The sequence below is a fragment of the Perognathus longimembris genome, chromosome 23, assembly GCF_023159225.1.
Source record: "Perognathus longimembris pacificus isolate PPM17 chromosome 23, ASM2315922v1, whole genome shotgun sequence".
Taxonomy (NCBI): domain Eukaryota; kingdom Metazoa; phylum Chordata; class Mammalia; order Rodentia; family Heteromyidae; genus Perognathus; species Perognathus longimembris.
In genome coordinates this window covers 8,916,054-8,928,956 of record NC_063183.1, presented here as the reverse complement: position 1 = coordinate 8,928,956, position 12,903 = coordinate 8,916,054, and positions in this window count along the sequence as shown.

Sequence of the window (12,903 nt, the reverse complement as noted above, 5' to 3'; positions counted from 1 at the left end):
GACTTGTCTTTGCTGAAATTAGACTCATTTATTTCCCCGGGTGGTTGCTGCTTTGGGACATTCCCAATGAAGCCACCAGCAAAAAGGAGTTCCCACTGGACATTTAGGCTTTGGGCTATCAAGGGATGCCTTCCCATACGAAAGACATATCAACAGAGCTTATGTGTGGCTTGGGAAAGATAACTGGAAAGAGTTACAGGGGAACTACAAGTACTCTCTAAGGTAACAAGCACCACTCTTTTAGTTCTAGTAATATTAGAGATGTATTCAGCTCCAAGTAACAGAAAAACTCAGTAAGATTTAATCACGCTTTTTTTTTTCATATGTCAAAAAAATCTGAAGACATTTGATAACCCAAGTTGTTCTAGTGGCTCAATAACAATGGACCAGCACTTTATTTTATTTTTGTCTGTTGTGGAGTTTGACCACAGGGACTGGGCATTGTCCCTAAACTCTTCTGCTCAAGGCTAATGCTCTACCACTTTGAACCATAGCTCTTCTTCTCCCTTTTAAGTGGTTCATTTGAGATAAGAGTCTCATGGGGACTTCCCGCCCTCCCCCCATATGACTTTGAACTGTAATCCTCAGATTGCCATCCTCAGTGGCTTGAGCCACTGGTGCCTAGTGGCACCTTATATTATTTTTGTGATTTTTTTTCTCCATAGCCACAAAATGGCTTTGGTGTTAAATTGTGGGTAACCAACAGCCATTTAAATCTCCCTTTCTTCTTGCCACATTCATTAAGCAGCTGGGAACACGTATATCCTTGTAGCAAGGTATGGGATCTTAAGTGAATAGGTGAGAGGAAGAGGTGACTCTGAGAAATATTTCTGTGCCCCTAATCAAAGGCACAGAGCAACTGGCACGGTTCCTGGTTTCTTCTTTCTGATTTATGGCATTTGGAAGTCCTAAGGGTTGCAATGGCTAATGATTCTAGCATTATTCTCCTAAGTAAAGAGTTGACTTTTTACCTCAGCTCCGAATTCTTAGTCATGTCTCAGTGTTCCTCTGTTCAGGACATGTTTGCTGAGGACTTCTTGTGTGCAAGGGAGAAGTTCTGGTCGTGAGGTGACATCATAGACATCATGGTACCTGGGTGGGTGAGGGAGGTCATACTGCCAGAGTTAAATAGAGTCACGATGGAAGTGCTTGTTGTGCCATCCTGTGTCACCTCCATCGTGGCTCTGGTTATCAACTTGATTGGATTGGAGAAGCACCTGGAAGATGAAGAAAGCAGCTTTTCTGAGTTTATGAGGCATTTCCGGAGAGGGCTCATTAAGGGGCGGGAGCATCCCATAGGCCAGGGTCAGATGGAAAATAAAGAGGGAGACAGGAAGAGGAAGTTGGCTGACAGGGACACTTTCTGTTTCCTGGCCACCATGAGGTAAGCAGCTCTGTTCTGCCACACCTTTCCTCCAGGATGCTCTGCCACGCCCCAGCCCTGAAATAACAGAGCTAAGAGATCATGAGTTGAATGCTCCGAAGCCAAGAAAATCCTCCCTCCTTTCACATGGTATGCTCTTGTCACAAAGGAAAAGGCATCTGACAAACAAAGTCACTTTTCTTCTAATTTTAGAATGTTTTATTTTAGATTTCCTATGCTACTCAAAAATAAAGCTTTCTTGAGACATATAATTTATGTATCAAAAAATCGCTCCTCTAAAATGCCTAATTCAATGAGTTTTAGTGAATTTACAGCATTTCTGTCATCACATGGTGTCCCCTTGTGCTCACCTGCCATCTATATGGTTCCTCCGCCCATCCTCCAAACCTTCCCCCTCCCCTCCAGCTGTGTCCTGTCTCTTACGAAAACATGCAGTCTCCTTGGCATTTTATGTCTCTCATGTTGCTTGTTCTGAGATTTCCCCTTGTAGTAGGTATTCCTCATTTTCTCCTTTGTTCTACTCACTGAATCACATTCTCAGTGTGACTATTGTTTATGTTTACTTATTGTTTAAAAAGTATTTTTATCTCCATTTGATGAGTGTATGGCTTATGTCCAGGTTTTGGTTATTTTGAATGACCTTGCTGTGAGTATCTACTTAAGGCTTTCTGGGAGGAGTTCTTCTCTCTCCAGGGTAGGTAGCCAGGCATGATATTGAGTCCTTTCTGTACCTGTAAATGTATTAGAAGTGGCAGAACTATTTCTTGTGGATATAAGACCTTCCTATTGCATTTCACATATAGTGATGTACAAGGGGGCCCCTTTCCCATGGTGCCTTGCTCCTGAAGATAGTTGAAAGTCCAAAGTGAAAGCCCGGCTCTGACTTTCCACAGCCTGGCCTCAGTCTCTGCCTCACTCTGAGCCGGCTTAGATGGCTTGAGAACAACTACTTCCATTTTTATCAAGTTTCCTACTTGGGAGAATGTTAAGTGACAACACTTGCTTTGTAGGGCGGTTGCGAAAAATGTCAGATTATGGGCTCAGTGTCTGTCAATTTCTGCCTTTATTCTTAATCTGATAAGTAAATCTTGTGTTTATTTTGTGACTTAGAAAGAAAATCTTGTTTTACCTGTGGTCAGATTTTAAAAGAAATAATACTTCGGTCCAGCAAGTTAGCACAATGTGCTCCATTTGAGAGACAGTGTCATGTAAACTTTTAGTTGTAAAAAACATAAAGGGTGGGACAGTTGGGAATGTGGCCTAGTGGTCGGAGTGCTTGCCTTGTGTACATGAAGCCCTGGGTTTGATTCTTCAGCACCACATGTATAGAAAAAGCCAGAAGTGGCGCTGTGGCTCAAGTGGTAGAGTGCTAGCCTTGAGCAAAAAGAAGCCAGGGACAGTGCTCAGGCCCTGAGTCCAAGCCCCAGGACTGGCAAAAAACAAAAACAAAACAAAACAAAAATAAATAAAAAGGATGAACTGGTTGGGATCTTTTTTGGAAATAAAGTCCATAGCTTTGTATTTACACCTGGCCCCAATTCCTCCATGTCTCTAGCCATATTCTTAGAGGTTTGTTTTTGTCTTCCTGCTTTTCTGTCGCTAGGGTCAGAGGACCTGGGGGCTGTGCTCTGCTTCTCAGGTTCATTATCCCAGCACAGTTTCCCCTCTGTGCCAGGTGGCAGCATGAGAGCCATCTGCCTCTTGAGGTCTCTGTGGGTCTCTGCCCCGGGCCTGACCCTGGATTACACAGGAATCCCATTGTACCTGCCTGTGAATGAGCTACGAGGCAGTTAGAAAGTGCTCACCACACAGCTCCGGAAACAGAACATCCTGCCACCTAGTCATTTGCATTAAGTGAACATCTTCAGTGAAAATAAACAACAACAAAAAGGTGAAATGCAATTTGCAAGTTGCTTAGCATTTGTGTTGACTTTCTACTTGATTTCAAATGCCACCTTGTAATGAGAGCACCATTCCCTCCTTCCCTCCCTCCCTTCCTGCCTGCCTCTTCCTCCTCCTTCTTGTCTTTCTCCTCACCTCTTTCCTTCTCTGCTTGCTGGACTTGACAATGATGATGAGATCCAAGTCAACTATTACAAGGCTGGGGGCACGCTCTCTCTTCTGTCATATAGGGTTTCTGCAACTTGACCTGTTCAAGAATCTCATCTTTGGGAAACATAAAAGTGCCAGGGCTAAGTGTCTCTGATGGGGAGAGAAGGGGGCCAAGGCGTTGGCCCCTCATGCAGGGTTTATACTGTATTAACCTCAAGTCTGTGCAGCAAATGAGATCCTTTCTTTCCATCCCATGAGCGCATTGTTCTCATACATTTCCCCAGTTAAAGAACTTTTCAGTATGCTGTGCATGCTAGGCAGGTGCTATACCACTGAGGCACATCCCCAGACCTTTATTTTTATGTGTGTGGAACTAGAGATTGAACTCAAGGCCTTGAACTTGTTAAGCAAGTGCTCTACCACTTGAGCCACACCTCCAGCCCCTTTTCTTGTTGCTTAATTTTGAGATGGGGGTCTTCTTGCTCTGTGATTGGCCTAGCCTGGACGATTGTGGCCTGGTAGCTGGGATATTAGGTGTGCATCACCGAGCCTAGGCATTGGTTGGGTGGAGTCCCAGTGAACTGCTCTGTGGTGGTTTGTCATAGCTGGCCCAAGCCCAGCTATGGCACAGTGCCATGCTGAAGTGCCATGGTAATTTGTAACAGTCGTAGCAACGTGGAGGGCGAAGATGGGCTGCTCTGGATGGAACATTCCTGATGGCAGTGTCCATCACCCATATTTTGTAGAAGAGGAGACTGTCCCTGTGAGAACACATTTGCGACAGAACCAAGATGCACACAGTTTGAGCATCCGGTTTGCTCCTCTAACCACTCATTTCTCAGGTTGTTTTTTTTTTTTCACTGTTTAAGGAATTTTATTAAAGCAAGAATTTTATAATCCAAATTACGTTTCCTCGCACAGTTATCAATTCTGTTACTTAGAACTGACATCCTGAGCTATTCCACAGTAAAGAATTACAAAATTAAAGAAAGGAATGCTTTAAATTTTTGTACTTTGCTGAAAATTCTTTTTCCCAGGGTCTATAAAACATTAATTTGTTTTTATATTTTACTATTTTTTGTAGGTTTTTTTTTTTTTTAAATCAAGTAATCTAGGACTAGCACTGTTTGCTAGACCTGGCATTTGCTCGGTACATAAGGTTCAAAGTTTCCTTTCCTTTTTTTAAAATTTATTTTATATTTTGCAATTTTTTTCATAATATTTAAGTTTTTCGATGTTTAGATATTTTTCTTTGGTGAAGCACGAGTTTCTTTTCATGGTCCCTCATTTCTCAGGTTTGTAGGGTGTTTTCCAGAACCTTCTGCTGCACTTTGGATTGCTCACACCCACTTGCGTTTTATCTCACTATGTGGCCTTGGGGGTTGATGCCCGCTAATCACAGTCTCCTGGAGAAAAGGAATTGAAGGGGGCCTAGATGGCAAAGGTAACAAACATGCAGAGTGGTAAATTAAAAGAGGGACCTGGGGGGAGGTGAGAGGGAGAGAAGAGCCTGAGCCTCTTACCTTCCTGCCACACGTGAACTCTGCCATGCCAACCTCTGTTTTATAAGCTCGGTGCGTCTTATCACTGCCTTTGACACGTGCATTGATCATTCCTTAAACTGTGCTCCAGAAGCCTTCTCTCTTCTCTCTGGGCACCAGCGCTCTGGTCCCCTCGGCTCCCTTCCCCCTTTTTTGTTGACATTGACATTCGACATGGTGAAGGCGGCTTTCAAAAAAGGCATGTTTTAAAATAACTTTTCTTCCAGGAACAGGCTGGGGAGGGGGTTGCACATCTATGCTTGGGTGGGTATCTGAGGAAAATCCTGTGCCCAGTGTCGAGCATCTCCTCTGGTGGCGGGGAGCCTTTGACAAAGAAAAATGAGTTTTGCGTTGGGTTCTCACAGCTGGCTGGAACGTGGCCGTGGTGGGAAGGTATTCACAGGCAGGCGTTCTGAGTTCTTCATAGCAACCTCGATTAGCTGCACAAAAGCCTCCATCGTGGAGGTTTTCATTTTTTTCCTTGTGGAAATTAAAAATCCTAGTCAGACACAAAGAGCTGGTGAGTTAGCAGTAGGCAGGAGGGTGACTTAACATTTGTTTGATTCTTCTTCAGCTTGTGGGACCAGTTCTGAAAGCAGCACATTATGGTTCTCTAGCAGGAAAGCGTTTACTCAGTTCAATTTTAGGCGCTTTGGGAATGGGGACCGTTAGTTCTGGGTGTATCTGATCAGTTGGGGTGGGAAGGCTTTGAGAGCTAATTATCTTCCACACTGGGGACTCGTCGTCGTCTGAATGGCCTTTTGAAAACCAGGAAGAAGTAGCCTTTTTTCGATTGTTGCTGAAAGAGTTTGGAGGTCAGAAACAGCGAGAACAGGAAACGTGGAAATGTCTTTTTATGTGGTTCCTGTGTGCCGATCACTATGCCTCCTAATAGAGAATTTTAAACACCTCTGAGATTTGTTAGCACTGGCATAGATGCCTCCGTCTTACAGGCGAAAATCAGGAGGAGGCCAGGTGACCTGTCTCAGATGACACAGCTGGCAATTGGATGAGTTGTGAATTCAATTGAAGTCTTTCAAATTGTTTTATTTGACAGCCCCAGAGGGTGTGTGTATGTGTGTGTGTGTGTGTGCGTGTGCACACGCACTTTAAGAGAGGCTGTAATTCAGCTTGTTTCAAGCAATCTTTGTGGAACAGCCATCAGGTTGAGAAGTTACTTAAGCACATGTATGACTAAGTTCCAAGTGCGGTCATGGGTGGGTGGGTAGGTTGGTTGTTGCACCATGCTGACTATGTGGTGTCATTCTGCAGCCTCACTCTGCCCAGCCTTGGGTCCCCATGTAGGACCACGTGCACCAGGAGAGAGCCCCTGATTCTTACCCTCACAGGGGTGCCAAGCACTTGTCCAGGGCAGCAGAGCCCCCACCAGAAGATGCCGTCTCCTGTCACCAAGCTATCATGGGAGCCCTCAGTAGCCTTAGACAGCACTAACGTGTGTGCAGAAACGATGGCCTTGCATGCTCAGAGAGATGGTTTATGATGGACACAGATTGTGTTCAGTAGGGTCGTGTCTTTGTGGAATTGGAGAAAATACATTTCGTGTCTAAAGCATGTATTTAGGCTGAAAAAGATTTGACATTTCCTTGCTTGTGGTCAGAGAAGAATGTCCCAAGGAGGGTGTGGGGTTACATCTGAGGCTGGAGAAAGGACTTGGAGCCTGAACTGGGCATAGCCATCCTTGGCATAGCCTCTCCAGGGTAGTAAACCACGCACACATTTACAACCGAGCTGTCAACAGCACGAATGCTTGTGTGGACCTTGGAGGGTGGAGCCTATTGTGTGGGCTTCTGAATAGAGGGTCTGTTACTATATGGTCACTTATCCTGGGATGGGAAAAAAGACAGCTTGGGGCTGGGAGAGGGAAGAATTTAAACCTCTTTTTTTTTGTAAACTTGATTAATTTTTGTTAATTTAATATTATTTTGTAAATTTAATTTTTCTTTGAATGTTGAAAGATCATACAGGGAGTTGCAATTTAATGTGTCTATCTAAGCACCCAGTACATTCTATTCTTTTTTTTTTTTTGCATCTGGAAGTGAGGGGGACTAGAGACCCCTAAAAATTTTATGTTTCCATTGGAGGAGCCATAACTCTAATGGCAGCAATGAATTTCTCACGTAAGACAAGTGCTCTGCTACTTGAGCTATACACTTTAGCCCCTTTTGCTTTCGTTATTTTTCAGGTAGGGTCATGTGCTTTTTCCCAGGCCTGGCCTTAGACCATGATTTTCTTGCCAATACCTCCAGCGTAACCTGGGTTACACAGGTGAACCCACCATTAATCGAGATGGGGTCTCACTATTTGCCTGGGCTGGGCTCTACAATGGTCCTCCTGATATCTGTCCCCCATGTAGCCGGGGTTATAGGTATGAGCTATCATGCCTACCACTGAAAAATTGGAAGTCCTGCCTCTTTTGTAAAAGTTTGTTCAGTTTTCCTCCTGATCTGTGGATCTGCCTGGACATGGGTTTTTATTAACAAGAGGGCTTAGGCTACAGTGTAGGGTCAACACAGAGAAAACCTGACAAAATATGTTCAAATGTGCCACTTGAAGACTGTTCCCAGGACCTTTTGACCCTTGACGAGGGGAATGTTGAAGCAACCTGTAGTGACAATGTTGTCTCGTGTGGATGATAGGAGGCTGGAGGTGAGTCTGCCGCTCTCCAATGGCAGCTTTCTCTTCTGGAATGACCATGCTAACCTTCCCCTTTGAGAGGACACTAAGGTTGAGGAAGGGCAATAGGAGCAGGCACACAGAGGTGGTAAAAGTTCTCCTTCTCTTGATATTAGAAGGCAGATTTCCAAATGTACCTTTGGCCACACCCAAGAGGCCAAAGTGGCACACCAAAGAGGTGTACCAAAGCCTCCATGTAGACCAGAGGTTGGCAAAGGAATGCACTGTGTTTCCTGTTTAGTGAACCACACGGTCTCTGTGACACCCACTCAGCTATGTCACGGAGATGCAAACAGCTCCAGATGATGCACAGGCCAGTGGGCGTGGCTGTCCCAACAGAACTGTATTCATATAAACAGGTGACAGCCTGGCCTTGGCCTTGGGGGTGTAGTCAGCAGACCCCAGAACTCAAGAGTGCCTATCTGTATGTGCCCTTTCCTCCCATTTTCCTTGGAATCGTGGTTAGTTTGGCTCCCTTTCTCTCTGGGACCAATGCCCAGACACTGCATTACATAAGGGGCTCAGGAGACCTCTGGTTTTCAAACCAGAGGCCACGAGGAGAGAGAGGACAAATGGCTGAACCCAAGTGCCCAGCAGAGTGGACATGAAGCCAGCCCTTCGCACTCCTGCCAGCTCCTCCCCTCTAGCAGCCATCTCTTTATTTAACTCACTGACCCATTTTGCCCTCTTGGAAATCAGCTAGATTCGAAATGGCACCTTTAGCATATTTTAAAAATCTTTTGCCCTACTTTTCCACACTCACGCATGGATGTTAGAAAGTTTTCAAATTAAGTGTCACTGCTCAAAGTCAAAAATTAATTAATTAGTTAGTGGCCAGATATGTGCAGGGTCCAGAATGCTTATCAGTCTGCCTCAAAAGCTCTGCTAATTAGACAGAAGTGAGAGTGGAACCAGGCAGATCAAAGAGCCAATCTCTCTTCTCTCTCTCTCTCTCTCAGAATGTCTCCCACATTGGCCCTGGAATTCTAATCATTTCTCCTCTTTTTAATACATTCTGTGCATTGGGGCCCGCTTTGTCCAGGGCACATGCGCCGGTCGGGGTGGGGGGCAGTTGTCCACCTTGTAAATGCCTCTACATGGGGCATGTCCTTCAGTTAAAAAGGACTTCAATACATAGCTCAAGAGGTAGACACTTTATAACTTTTGCTCTTCTTTCCCAAGCACCATGGAAAGCTGCTCCTGAAACCTGGGCCTCTCACCAAGAAACACCCCCCCCCCAAACAACAACAACAACAACAAATAATCACATAATGTCTTTATCTGGCCAGGTGCAGGGGAGAGCACAGAGCCAGGTAGGCATATTTTTAAGTCAATTAAGATTTGGTTCTATCACTCAACAATAGTGTCTCTTACAAAGCATGGGGTTTGACATAATAGGATTCACCCATTTTATGTGTAAGATTGAATGCTGTTTAGTGACTCTCCTGTTAGGCCAGTGTCACCATAATCCAGATTTAGAATATATTCACTACTTTGGTAAAATCTTGTACACCCATTGACAGCTACCCCTCATCTCACCCTTCCTGACAGCACCCATCCACTTTATGTCACTGTATAGTTCCCTCTGCAGCATCTCATAAATGGGATACATACCACAAGACATGGCTCTTCGTGTCTAGCTTAGTTTACTAGGCTTGAGGTTCGTTCCTGGGGTTTCCATGTGCCAGGATTTTCACTCCTTTTTTTTTTTTTTTTTTTTTGCCAGTCCTGGGCCTTGGACTCAGGGCCTGAGCACTGTCCCTGGCTTCTTCCCGCTCAAGGCTAGCACTCTGCCGCTTGAGCCACAGCGCCGCTTCTGGCCGTTTTCTGTATATGTGGTGCTGGGGAATCGAACCTAGGGCCTCGTGTATCCGAGGCAGGCACTCTTGCCACTAGGCCATATCCCCAGCCCCATTTTTCACTCCCTTTTTTAATGCTGCACAGTAGCTACACTGGATTTGTTTGAGACTTCATGTCCCCCCGCCCCAAAGGCTTCTGTACTGGAGGATTCATCCCCAGCCAGACACACTGTAGTTAATAAAGGTTGGAGGATGCATGCTAGCCCCAGAAAGTATTTATTGGGATGGGAGAGCTCAAGTCCTTCTTTCCAGCTCACACTTGGTACTATGTGAAGAGGGAGATGCAGACAATGTCGCAGATACAGTGAATAGTCCTGAGAGCTCATAGGCCAAGATACAGTGGGACTAATTATACTGGAGAAAAGTGAGAGGAAGGGGAAAGAGACAGGGAGAAGAAGAGGAAGAACGAGAAGAGGAAAGAGGATGTGGATAAGTATGCTAGTGCATTCTGGGATACCAGGGCAAGTCTAGAGGGAGTTGAGGGTTTCTAGTCATATTGCCTTAGGGACAGAACTGCAGTGAAGGTCATCAGAGCCAGCCCAGGACATGCACAGCCTGGGACCTCCCTATATGAGGTCTACAACCTTACAGAGACCAGGAGGTAGCACGGTGGATGGTCACAAAGGTAGGAAGACCAGGGGATCATTTTTGTCCCTCCGTAATGATATCCTGTTCTGCTTTTTAAAGGTTTTCCCAATTAAGTCTCTTAATAGTTCCTGAAACTGGTACCTAAATCTAACATGCATTTATCCTCACTCCAGCCACACATGAGCTTAGCTCATAGTACTTCAATCTCTTTCCTTCTGTAACTGTGTGGGGTGGATGTTACCAATGCCCTCCTTTCTTTTAGATGAGGAAACTGAGACGCAGAGAGAACATGTGCCCGATTCCAAGTGCTAGGGCGAATGAGCGGAGAAGGGACTCAAACTCTGGTTGGTTTGGTCGCACCATGAAGCCGTTTAGCCATCTCACCTCAGGAGACCTAGGCCTCTTGGGTCCAGTGGGAGGGGAGGAAGCTGGCTTCACTCCGGCACTGTCATTTCTTATTCCAGAGCAGTCCAGGCGGGTATCGTTTTTACAGTCATCTCGTGGAATTTCTAAGGCAACTCGGTATTGTCCATGGAGGTGGATGTTGCCGCCAGGTGATACTGCATGGTGCAATTCTGGTTGAGAAGCCATTAGTGGGGCCGAATGTCTGGTTCCGCCTCTGACCAGAGCTTAGTAGCCTTGAGAAGGGCCTGAAAGCTCTCAGCCTCAGTTTTCCAATTGGCAATGGGAAAATAATTCTGAGATACCCATCTGGCAGAGGTGCCACGAGTTAGCTATCTGCATTAAAAATTGTAATGACACAAAAGTATACAAACAGTATATGCAAAGATGGGTGTATGTAATTCTATATAATAAAAGGCTACATACTGTGCATTGTGCTTGATCCTTAGCAGACACCAGGGAGGGAGTAAAAGGTGGCTTTATTATGGTTACCATTCTTATCCTGAATTTAATGAGCCTTATGGGTTGGACATTTGTCCTTGGAAAGTTTTCTTTTTGCTAAAAGAACCCTCTCAAAGAATTTCCCCCACCTTATGTAGAGGCAAAATGAAGTCTTTTGAAGCTTACGACTTTCAAACGTGAGCATTGGGTTTTCAATCTGGCTGACCAAATTAAAAACCCTCTATAAACACTTGCAGTCACTGGATATAACCAAAGGCCCAGCAGGCTTCAAAATAGGTGGACTTTATTGATGATTTTGAAAGCATGACACAGTAGAGAAATCACCATTATGGTGGCTTTGCTTCCTTAGGCTAAAGACCCCCTGGCTACAAGTGGCTCCAGCCCATGTCTTCAGCTTCTATTTCAGGGCCCCAGTGCTGGTGATGGGAAGGGGAGGCAGGTCAACACATTGGCAAGTGTGGCAGGAATCAAGCTGTAAATAACGCTATACATGCTAGAGACGGGGCTGGGTGGCATTTGAAATAATAAGCCAGCCCTTTCTGCGCAGTCACACCTTCTAACCTTTTGGAAAATTACACTGACCTGCATCTTAGCGAAGGGCATTTATCAAAGGGGAGCCGAGTGTACTTGTACAATCCATGGTAAGCAGGGAGCTTCAGAGGGAGGCTTGATGTGCAGGAGGGTTTGGAGACCCTGGGGTGAGCCCACGTGGACTTGGAATCGCTTCCTGTGGAGAACTGCCAGTTTTGGAAAGCCCTTGAGCGGAGAGGGACAATCAGACATTTTCTCAGTCTTGTATTGTGCACTCGGCCTCTTGTTTATTTCCCACCCACCCCTGCAAAAATGACAGAGGACCAGAGGGCACATTTCTTTTTTTCAAAACTTTTCCGTAGGTTTTAAAATAAACACATGTTAGCCAACCATACGGATCTCTAATAGAAAAATGTCCCAGTGACCTTGGAGAGAATGAGCCCACTTGGTATAAATCCCAGCTGGAGATGGCTTTGTGGGCTACTGGAGTTGTAGTCTTCAAACATCACGTGACAATCCATTGGGGGATGACCACATTCATTTTGGGGGGAAAATTTACTATTGTTATTTTGTAGTAAAGTAAATGGAAAATGTCAGGATGCAGTATGTATGTTATAAATGATATAATGTAACTCAAACATATAATGTAAGTACACAGGGCCACAGTGGTAGGAGAGTGGAAAGACATCCCTGCCTACCCACCATTCTGTCATCCAGAACTGATGTATCCTTTTAGGGAAGAAACTAGCCTGGTGATGAGAATGGAAGACCACCTTGTTTAGGCCAGACATCTCTTTTTGTGTGTGGTAGTGGGGCTCAGAATCAATGCCTCACACTCACTAGGTTGGTACTCTACCACTTGATTCATGCCTCCATACCTTTTTGTGTTGTTGTTATTTTGATAGTCCTGGGGCTGAACTAAGGGCCTTGGCACTGTCCTTGAGCTCTTTTGCTAAGATAGTGTTCTACCACTTGAACCACAGCTCCACTTCTACAAAAGCTAAGAGAGGTCAAATGTCTGCAGACAGAGATTTAGTGATGTCAGGAGTCATTTCTCTCTATCTTTCTTCTTGGGCTCATGGCTGCCAATTAGCACAAAGCTTTATGTAGTGAGCTACCTCCCTGGGGTTGAAAAAGTGGATGCCAACAGAGCCTGGTTTTGTTGTTGTTGTTTTTTAATTGCATAGCTTCAAGTACTTGGATAGGTTGTTCCTTTATCCCGATTCTGAAACTTCTAGTGAAAGGAACTCAGTGGCCTGGCCTACTTCAGGAAATCACACTTGGCCTATTATCTAAGGCCCTGGCCCAGGCACTGCCAGGCCATCTGAGCAAGAGAGGGAATTGCCTAGGGGGAGTTGGGTAAGGATTGAACTAGTGGATGGTGCTAGAT